This window comes from Scylla paramamosain, chromosome 5, assembly GCF_035594125.1.
Source record: "Scylla paramamosain isolate STU-SP2022 chromosome 5, ASM3559412v1, whole genome shotgun sequence".
Taxonomy (NCBI): domain Eukaryota; kingdom Metazoa; phylum Arthropoda; class Malacostraca; order Decapoda; family Portunidae; genus Scylla; species Scylla paramamosain.
In genome coordinates this window covers 5341692-5351691 of record NC_087155.1, presented here as the reverse complement: position 1 = coordinate 5351691, position 10000 = coordinate 5341692, and the positions used below count along the sequence as shown (strand labels likewise).

General features: G+C 39.1%; 1 protein-coding gene across 1 annotated transcript in view; it reads right to left on the bottom strand.

Moving 5' to 3' along the window:
* LOC135100452 (xaa-Pro aminopeptidase 1-like) overlaps window positions 1–10000 on the bottom strand; it is a 45982-nt gene that overhangs the window by 34468 nt on the left and 1514 nt on the right. The gene's annotated exons all lie outside the window — the stretch shown is intronic.

The window sequence follows — 10000 nt, the reverse complement described above, 5'->3', positions numbered from 1 at the left end:
ATAGTGTCTGGCATGGAGGCGTACATTCCTCACTCTTTTTCTCGTCCTAAACCTTCTAAACCTTTCTACATAAAAAAAATAAATAAATAAAAATTTATATATATATATATATATATATATATATATATATATATATATATATATATATATATATATATATATATATATATATATATATATATATATATATATATATATATATATATATATATATATATATATATATATATATATATATATATATATATATATATATATATATATATATATATATATATATATATATATATATATATATATATATATATATATATATATATATATATATATATATATATATATATATATATATATATATATATATATATATATATATATATGTTACAGTCAATACCTGAATCCAGACAATTTGTAAAGTGACTTATTTTTTCAGGCAATTTGTGAACTGCCTGGTTAGGTTAGGTTAGGTTAGGTTAGGTTAGGTTAGGTTAGGTTAGGTTAGGTTAGGTTAGGTTAGGTTAGGTTAGGTTAGGTTAGGTTAGGTTAGGTTAACCTAACCTAACCTAACCTAACCTAACCTAACCTAACCTAACCTAACCAGGCAGTTCACAAATTGCCTGAAAAAATAAGTCACTTTACAAATTGTCTGGATTCAGGTATTGACTGTAACATATATATATATATATATATATATATATATATATATATATATATATATATATATATATATATATATATATATATATATATATATATATATATATATATATATATATATAGTGTCTGGCATGGAGGCGTACATTCCTCACTCTTTTTCTCGTCCTAAACCTTCTAAACCTTGGTTTAACACAGCTTGTTCTCGTGCTATACATGATAGAGAGGTGGCCCACAAAAGGTACTTAAGCCTTCCTTCACCAGAATCTCATGCACTTTATATTTCTGCCCGGAACCATGCCAAGTCTGTTCTCCAACTAGCCAAAAACTCCTTCATTAACAGAAAATGTCAAAACCTTTCAAGATCTAACTCCCCTCGTGATTTCTGGCATCTAGCCAAAAATATCTCCAATAACTTTGCTTCTTCTTCTTTCCCTCCTCTACTTCAACCAGATGGCACCACTGCTATCACATCTATTTCTAAAGCTGAACTCTTTGCTCAAACCTTTGCTAAAAACTCTACCTTGGACGATTCTGGGCTTGTTCCTCCCTCTCCTCCACCCTCTGACTACTTCATGCCTCGTATTAAAATTCTTCGTAATGATGTTTTCCATGCCCTCACTGGCCTAAACCCTCAGAAGGCTTATGGACCTGATGGGGTCCCTCCTATTGTTCTCCGAAACTGTGCCTCCGTGCTTGCACCTTGCCTAGTCAAACTCTTTCAGCTCTGTCTGTCAACATCTACCTTTCCTTCTTGCTGGAAGTTTGCCTACATTCAACCTGTTCCTAAAAAGGGTGACCGCTCTAATCCCTCAAACTACCGTCCTATTGCTTTAATTTCCTGCTTATCTAAAGTTTTTAATCTATCCTCAACAGGAAGATTCTTAAACATCTATCACTTCACAACCTTCTATCTGATCGCCAGTATGGGTTCCGTCAAGGCCGCTCTACTGGTGATCTTCTGGCTTTCCTTACTGAGTCTTGGTCATCCTCTTTTAGAGACTTTGGTGAAACTTTTGCTGTTGCCTTGGACATATCAAAAGCCTTTGATAGAGTCTGGCACAAAGCTTTGATTTCCAAACTACCCTCCTACGGTTTCTATCCTTCTCTCTGTAACTTCATCTCAAGTTTCCTTTCTGACCGTTCTATTGCTGCTGTGGTAGACGGTCACTGTTCTTCTCCTAAATCTATTAACAGTGGTGTTCCTCAGGGTTCTGTCCTGTCACCCACTCTCTTCTTATTATTCATTAATGATCTTCTAAACCAAACTTCTTGTCCTATCCACTCCTATGCTGATGATACCACCCTGCACTTTTCCACGTCTTTTCATAGACGTCCAACCCTTCAGGAGGTAAACATATCACGCAGGGAAGCCACAGAACGCCTGACTTCTGATCTTTCTAAAATTTCTGATTGGGGCAGAGCAAACTTGGTATTGTTCAATGCCTCAAAAACTCAATTCCTCCATCTATCAACTCGACACAATCTTCCAGACAACTATCCCCTCTTCTTCAATGACACTCAACTATCCCCCTCTTCTACACTGAACATCCTTGGTCTGTCCTTTACTTATAATCTGAACTGGAAACTTCACATCTCATCTCTAGCTAAAACAGCTTCTATGAAGTTAGGTGTTCTGAGACGTCTCCGCCAGTTTTTCTCACCCCCCCAGCTGCTAACTCTGTACAAGGGCCTTATCCGTCCATGTATGGAGTATGCTTCACATGTCTGGGGGGGTTCCACTCATACTGCTGTTCTAGACAGGGTGGAATCAAAAGCTTTTCGTCTCATCAACTCCTCTCCTCTAACTGACTGTCTTCAGCCTCTCTCTCACCGCCGCAATGTTGCATCTCTAGCTGTCTTCTACCGCTATTTTCATGCTAACTGCTCTTCTGATCTTGCTAACTGCATGCCTCCCCTCCTTCCGCGGCCTCGCTGCACAAGACTTTCATCTTTCTCTCACTCCTATTCTGTCCACCTCTCTAACGCAAGAGTTAACCAGTATTCTCAATCATTCATCCCTTTCTCTGGTAAACTCTGGAATTCCTTGCCTGCTTCTGTATTTCCACCTTCCTATGACTTGAATTCCTTCAAGAGGGAGGTTTCAAGACACTTATCCACCAATTTTTGACCACTGCTTTGACCCTTTTAGGGACTGGCATTTCAGTGGGCATTTTTTTTTATTAGATTTTTGTTGCCCTTGGCCAGTATCCTTCCTACATAAAAAAAAAAAAAAAAAAAAAATATATATATATATATGTAATGTATATGTATATATATATATATATATATATATATATATATATATATATATATATATATATATATATATATATATATATATATATATATATATATATATATATATATATATATATATATATATATATATATATATATATATATATATATATATATATATATATATATATATATATATATATAAACACACACACACACTCAAACGCATTCTTGAGACATTACAATCATCCAGTTGTTGCAGTTTATTTTCTCACTTTCAAAGTGACTGAAAAGTTATAAAGAAAGCCTTGGTACAGCAGAAAAAAAATGCTAATGACGAATTATAATTAGCGGAACAGACGCCGTGGCAAAAATATAAGGCGTGTTTCACGTGTAATCAGTGACTCACCCTATCACCTGAGAGCTAGCCAGACGCCTGGCCGACAGTGGTTTATGATTGTTTAGGGCATTAACGCTGGCGAGGCCGCTCCTCTTCCTGTGTCTCAGGTGAGGGGTGTGATCCACTAAGTGACGCTGCCATTCATTGTCGCAATGGAAATATTTTGGAGACATTATAATCACCAAATTCTTGGAGATTTTTTTTTTTTTTTTTTTTTCGAAGCAGAAAAAAAAAAAAAAAAAAAACTTGCTGATCACACATTATAATAAATGGATAAAACCGCGTGCAAGGCGTGCTAGACCTATCTATCACTATCGCTCCAGGGCAAACCACAGGCCTGGCCGGCCGGGGTTTATGGTCCCACTGGGCATTAACGCTGACCCAGGTGCTTTCTTTCCCATGTCTCAGGTGAGGAGTTGGATATTTACAAGCACCCCGAGATTATAATATCATTTTCTCGACCACCCAAAAATTTACAAACCTATATACTTCTCACTCTGTGTCTTCTCATAGAGTGCTACTGACTTGCTTTTGTGTTCCAGTAATTTAGTGAAGACGGTGAAGGAATAGTTTACATGTACTCAAAGCAAATAGTTTGTGTGTTGGTAACTAAACAATGAAGCATTGTGAAATGTGGGCTTTACACTAAACACGGCCAACCAGTGGCAGAGCAGAGTCTCATCCCTGACGTGCTCCACCCAAGAGGAGGGTTTGTGTCTCTAGCGTTCGTGAACAAGTATAGTAATAGTAGTAGTACTGGTAGCAGTAGTTAATATATTGAAACAGATCGTCATTGGTGATGGAAGAACTTGCATCTTTATGTGTGCGTGCGTGTGTGTGTGTGTGTGTGTGTGTGTGTGTGTGTGTGTGTGTGTGTGTGTGTGTCCTTGGTGCGCGCGCGCTTTTCTGCATACTGGTATGACAGACAGTTTGGGCGAAGCTGGAGGAGAGAGAGAGACATAAAGGAGAGGAATGTGTGTTTGGATGAAACGGTGTGACGTCTGTACAAAGAGCAACGTGTGATTCATATGGAGAACAATTCAATAAGAACTATTCATACGTAAATATGGTCCCACCTCTTTAGCCACTAGCGTCATTTGAGGTAGTTAAGTCTAGTCCCTAAAGTCTCTATTTAACCCATAAAATTTATTTTTTCCTTTAGGTTCAACTCACATCCGTGGCGTCCCGTGTTCTAATCCTATGACGGGAAGACAAAATGGCCCTTTTTCGCCCAGGAGTGATTACCGCAAGGCTTTGTTCGAAGTCAGGAACTTGCCTATCCGGCAGGAGCGGAACATAAGAACATAAGAAATAAGGGATGCTGCAAGAAGCCACCAGGCTTACAAGTGGCAGCCCCTGTATGAAATATACCTACGCATTTCCACCTATTTTCACCTATCATCCCCATCCATAAACCCGTCTAATATTTTCTTAAAGCTCCCTAATGTCTCAGCACTTACAATATGATTAATGAGTCCGTTCCATTCATCCACCACTCTATTTGAAAACCAATTTCTTCCTTTCTTTCTTAAACCTAATTTTTTCAAGCTTGAACCCGTTATTTCTTGTTTTATCCTGGTTGATCCTAAGAATTTTGCTTACGTCCCCTTTTGTTATAACCCTTATACCACTTAAAGACTTTTATCAGGTCCCCTCTTAACCTACGTCTCTCTAAAGAATGTAAATTTAACAGTTTAAATCTCGCCTCGTAAGGAATACTCCTCATCCCCTGTATCCTTTTAGTCATTATCCTTTGTACTGATTCTAATAGACCTATATCCTTCCTGTAATGTGGGGACCAGAACTGCACAGCGTAGTCTAGATGAGGTCTGACCAGCGCCAAGTATAACTTTAATATTACTTCGGGCCTTCTGCTTTTAACACTCCTAAAAATGAATCCTAATAACCTACTTGCCCTGTTCTTGGCCTCTATGCATTACTTTCCTAGACGGAGTTCAGAGATAACTATAACTCCTAAATTTTTTTCTCGTACCCTGTACCTACTAGAGTTTCGTTGTTTATTGTGTACCTACTATGTGGGTTTCCTCTACCTACGTCTAACGTAGGTAGAGGAAACCCACACAGTAGGTACACATTTGTTTGATATTAAACTGCATTTGCCATCTGTCCGTCCATTCTTTCATCCTATCTAAATCTGCCTGCAAGGCGATGGTATCCGATTCTGAGCTAATTAATTTACTTATCTTCGTGTCATCCGCCAATTTACTAAGATCGCTACTAATTCCACTATCCAAGTCGTTGATATATAATATCAAAAACAACAATGGCCCTAATACTGATCCCTGTGGCACCCCACTAATTACATGACCAAAGGCTAGGAATCCTAGTTCTGTGTGAGTGTATTTTGTGAGGATGAATGAGTGTGGGCACATGTATGTATGCTTAGAACATAAGAAAATAAGGGAACTTGCAAGAAGCCGTCAGGCCTACAAGTAGCAGTCTCTGTATGAAACGTACTTATCTGTTTTCATCTGTCATCCTCATCCATAAATTTGTCTAAGCTTCCTTTAAAGCTCCCTAATGACTCAGCATAAACAACTTTACTACTGAATCTATTTCATTTATCTACCACCCTATTTGAGAACCAACTTCTTTGTGTCTCTTTTATGAATCTCTGTTTTCAAGCTTGAACCCCTTCATTTCCAGATTATCGATCCTAAGAATTTTGCTTACGTCAAACTATACCACTTGTGGAAATATCTATCAGATCCCCTCTTAACCTATGCCTCTCTAAAGAGTGTAAATCTAAAAGTCACACTGTCCTTTCATGAAGAATACTCCTAATCCCCTGTATCCTTTTAGAGATTTTCTTCTTTACTGACTCTAACAGACCTATACCCTTCCGGTAATATGGGGACCAGAACAATACAGCTTAATGTAGATGAGGTCCGACCAGCGCCTAATATAAACTTGACTCTATTTCTTGAAAGAGATCATAAATATTGCATGCCATGCCCTCGGGGATAAACAAAATGAGGTATAAAAATCATATTATTAATAATTTGCTATAGTATGTGAATAGCAGCATTGAATCTCTTAATATTTCTCATTTATTTATCTATCGTAGTGCTTGACTTCACTATATTGATCTGTTGTAGAAGGACGTAGGAAATAAATATTACAGGAGCTTTTACCCATCAACATACAATTCATATTACGAGATTGGTTATCATTACCCTTGTGAATCTGTTTGATGTCTGCACAGTCGTTTTTTTTTATCAGATATCTGAACTATTATCGGTAATGCCGCCTTCCATCCACAAGATTTCCAATGAGTTTGCCGATTGCACGGCCTTCTGTTGGCAGATTTCTGAACTGAATGATGGAAAATTTTCAGAATAGATTAAATAGACTCCACTACCGCATAACGACGATCTTCTCAACCAGTCATCATCATCATCATCACTATCATCAACCTCTATTATTTCACTGCAGAAGATAGGATTTTCATAAAGGTGAAGGAAAGAGAGAGAGAGAGAGAGAGAGAGAGAGAGAGAGAGAGAGAGAGAGACTACTAAATAAGATAGCCAATGATCATTAAGTAGTTGTCTCAGATATTGTAGAATGGCGTTTTTTTAATTTAGAACAGTCAGTATTTTTATTTACTTATCTATTTTTTTACGTAAGAGGTGCGCTGGCCTAAGGCAACTAAAGGGAAGAAAAAGAAAATTTACACTGAGGTGCCAGTCTCTAAAGAAAAAGTAAAAAGAATAATCCAAAATTTGAGTACAAGTGTCCTGAAACTTACCATTTGAAGGATTTCAAATAGAGGAGGAGGCAATAGAACCTGCCGAAACGATAATTACTCCCAGTGAGGTCTAAAGCACTGGATCAGGGGGTGCTGTGAACTTATCATTAAACCCAGCTGTGACCTCACTGAACGTTTCCCTTTGTCTCACAACACAAGGGGGCAGTCACAGCCTGCCCCCTAAAGACAACTCTATTTCTTCACACAAAACTACAAGCAACTAATTACACACACACCCTTCACTCAGAATTCAAAATTATCATAGCGACTCCTACACCAGTCTCGGAGTCCCCATCTATGGAGAGGACCACAAATGTCCCCAAGTCGGACTGCTCTTCTGATATCGACCCAAAGTGTCTTAACACCAACCTCAACTTTTCTTCAATACTTTCTGCATCATTCGCGGTCTTAGATCTAAATTTCAATCTGTAGAACACCACCTCTCCTCTTCTAAACCTCCTCTTCTTTTCCTCACTGAAACTCAGGTGTCTGAGGCAACTAACAGTAGCCCCTTTTCTGTTCCCTCCTACTTTTTCTATCCTCATTTTCGATCCAAAGCTGAATGTTGCGTTTTTGTGCGCAACGACTTAACCTGCTCTCGTGCCCACGCTCTTGAATCTTCCGAGTTTTCCACCATCTGGGTAGGACTACAGAATCACTCTCAAACTAAATTTATCAGTGCTGTATACCTCTCACCTAACTCCTCTGACAATAAGACTTTGACTACTTAACTTTCAAAATGGAGCACATTTTGACTCTCTTCTCCTTTGCAGAGATCTCCATTCTTGGAGACTTCAATGTTCATCACCAGCTTTGGCTTTCCTCTCCCTTCACTGACCATCCTGGTGAACTAGCCTTCAACTTTGCCATCCTCCATGACCTAGAGCAATTGGTGCAGCACCCTACTCGTATTCCTGACTGTCTTGGAGATACGCCCAACATTCTTGACTTTTTCCTGACCTCTAATCCTTCTGCTTATGCTGTCATCCTCTCTTCTCCGTTGGGCTCCTCCGACCACAATCTCATATTTGTATCTTGTTCTTTCGCTCCAGTCCCTCCTAAGGATCCCCCTAAGTGAAGGTGCCCCTGGTGTTTCGCCTCTGCTAGTTGGGGAGACCTGAGGAGGTATTTTGCTGATTTTCCTTGGAATGACTATTGCTTCCATGTCAGATACCCGTCTTTGTGTGCTGAGCGCATAACAAAGGTGATAGTGTCTGGCATGGAGGCGTACATTCCTCACTCTTTTTCTCGTCTTAAACCTTCCAAACCATGTTTTAACACAGTTTGTTCTCGTGCTATACATGATAGAGAGGTGGTCCACAAGAGGTACTTAAGCCTTCCATCACCAGAATCTGATGCACTTTATATTTCAACCCGGATCCATGACGAGTCTGTTCTCCAACTAGCCAAAAACTTCTTCATTAACAGAAAGTGTCAAAATCTTTCAAGATCTAACTCCCCTCGTAACTTCTGGAATCTAGCCAAAAATATCTCCAATAACGTTGCTTCTTCTTTCTCTCCTTTATTTCAACCAAATGGCACCACTGCTATCACATCTATTTCTAAAGCTGAGCTCTTCTCTCAAACCTTTGCAAAAAAACTCTACCTTGGACGATTCTGGGTTTGTTCCTTCCTCTCCTCCACCCTGTGAATACTTCATGCTATCTATCAAAATTTTTTGTAATGATGTTTTCCATGCCCTCGCTGGCCTAAACCCTTGGAAGGCTTATGGACCTGATGGGGTCCCACCTATTGAAACTGTGCCTCCTTGCTTGCACCTTGCCAAGTCAAACTCATTCAGCTCTGTCTGTCAACATCTACCTTTCCTTCTTGCTGGAAGTTTGACTACATTCAGCCTGTTCCTAAAAAAGGTGACCGTTTTAATCCCTCAAGCTACCGTCCTATTGCTCTAAGTTCCTGCCTCTCTTAAGTTTTTTAATCTATCCTCAGCAGGAAAATTCTTAAACATCTTTCACTTCACAACCTTCTATCTGATCGCCAGTATGGGTTCCGTCAAGGCCGCTCTACTGGTGATATTCTGGCTTTCCTTAATGAGTCTTGCTCATCCTCTTTTAGAGATTTTGGTGAAGCTTTTGCTGTTACCTTAGACATATCAAAAACTTTTGATAGAGTCAGGCACAAAGCTTTGATTTCCAAACTACCCTCCTACAGCTTCTATCCTTCTCTCTGTAACTTCATCTCAAGTTTCCCTTCTGACCGTTCTATTGCTGCTGTGTTAGACGGTGACTGTTCTCCAAAATCTGAACTGGAAACTTCACATCTTATCTCTAGCTAAAACAGCTTCTATGAAGTTAGGTGTTCTGAGACGTCTCCGCCAGTTTTTCTTATGGAGTATGCTTCACATATCTGGAGGATTCCACTCATAACCGCTCTTCTAGACAGGATGGAATCAAAAGCTTTTCGTCTCATCACCTCCTCTCCTCTAATTGACTGTCTTCAGCCTCTCTCTCATCGCCGCAATGTTGCATCTCTAGCTGTCTTTTACCGCTATTTTCATGCTAACTACTCTTCTGATCTTGCTAACTGCATGCCTACCTTCCCGCGGCTTCGTTGCACAAGGCTTTCTTCTTTTTTTTTTCACCCTTATTCTGTCCATCTCTCTAATGCAAGAGTTAACCAGTATTCAGTCATTCATCCCTTTCTCTGGTAAACTCTGGAACTCTCTGCCTGCTTCTGTATTTCCACCTTCCTATGACCTGAATTCCTTTAAGAGGGAGGTTTCGAGACACTTATCCTTCAAATTTTGACTGCCGCTTTGGACCCTAGTGGGCTTTTTATTTATTGAATTTTTATTGCCCTTGGCCAGTGTCCCTCCGACATAAAAAAAAAAAAGATAGGAAAGTTAAATACAGAAGCCTGCAGGGAGTTTCAGAATTTACCAGAAAAAAAAGGATGAAAGATTTGGGATAAAAGTG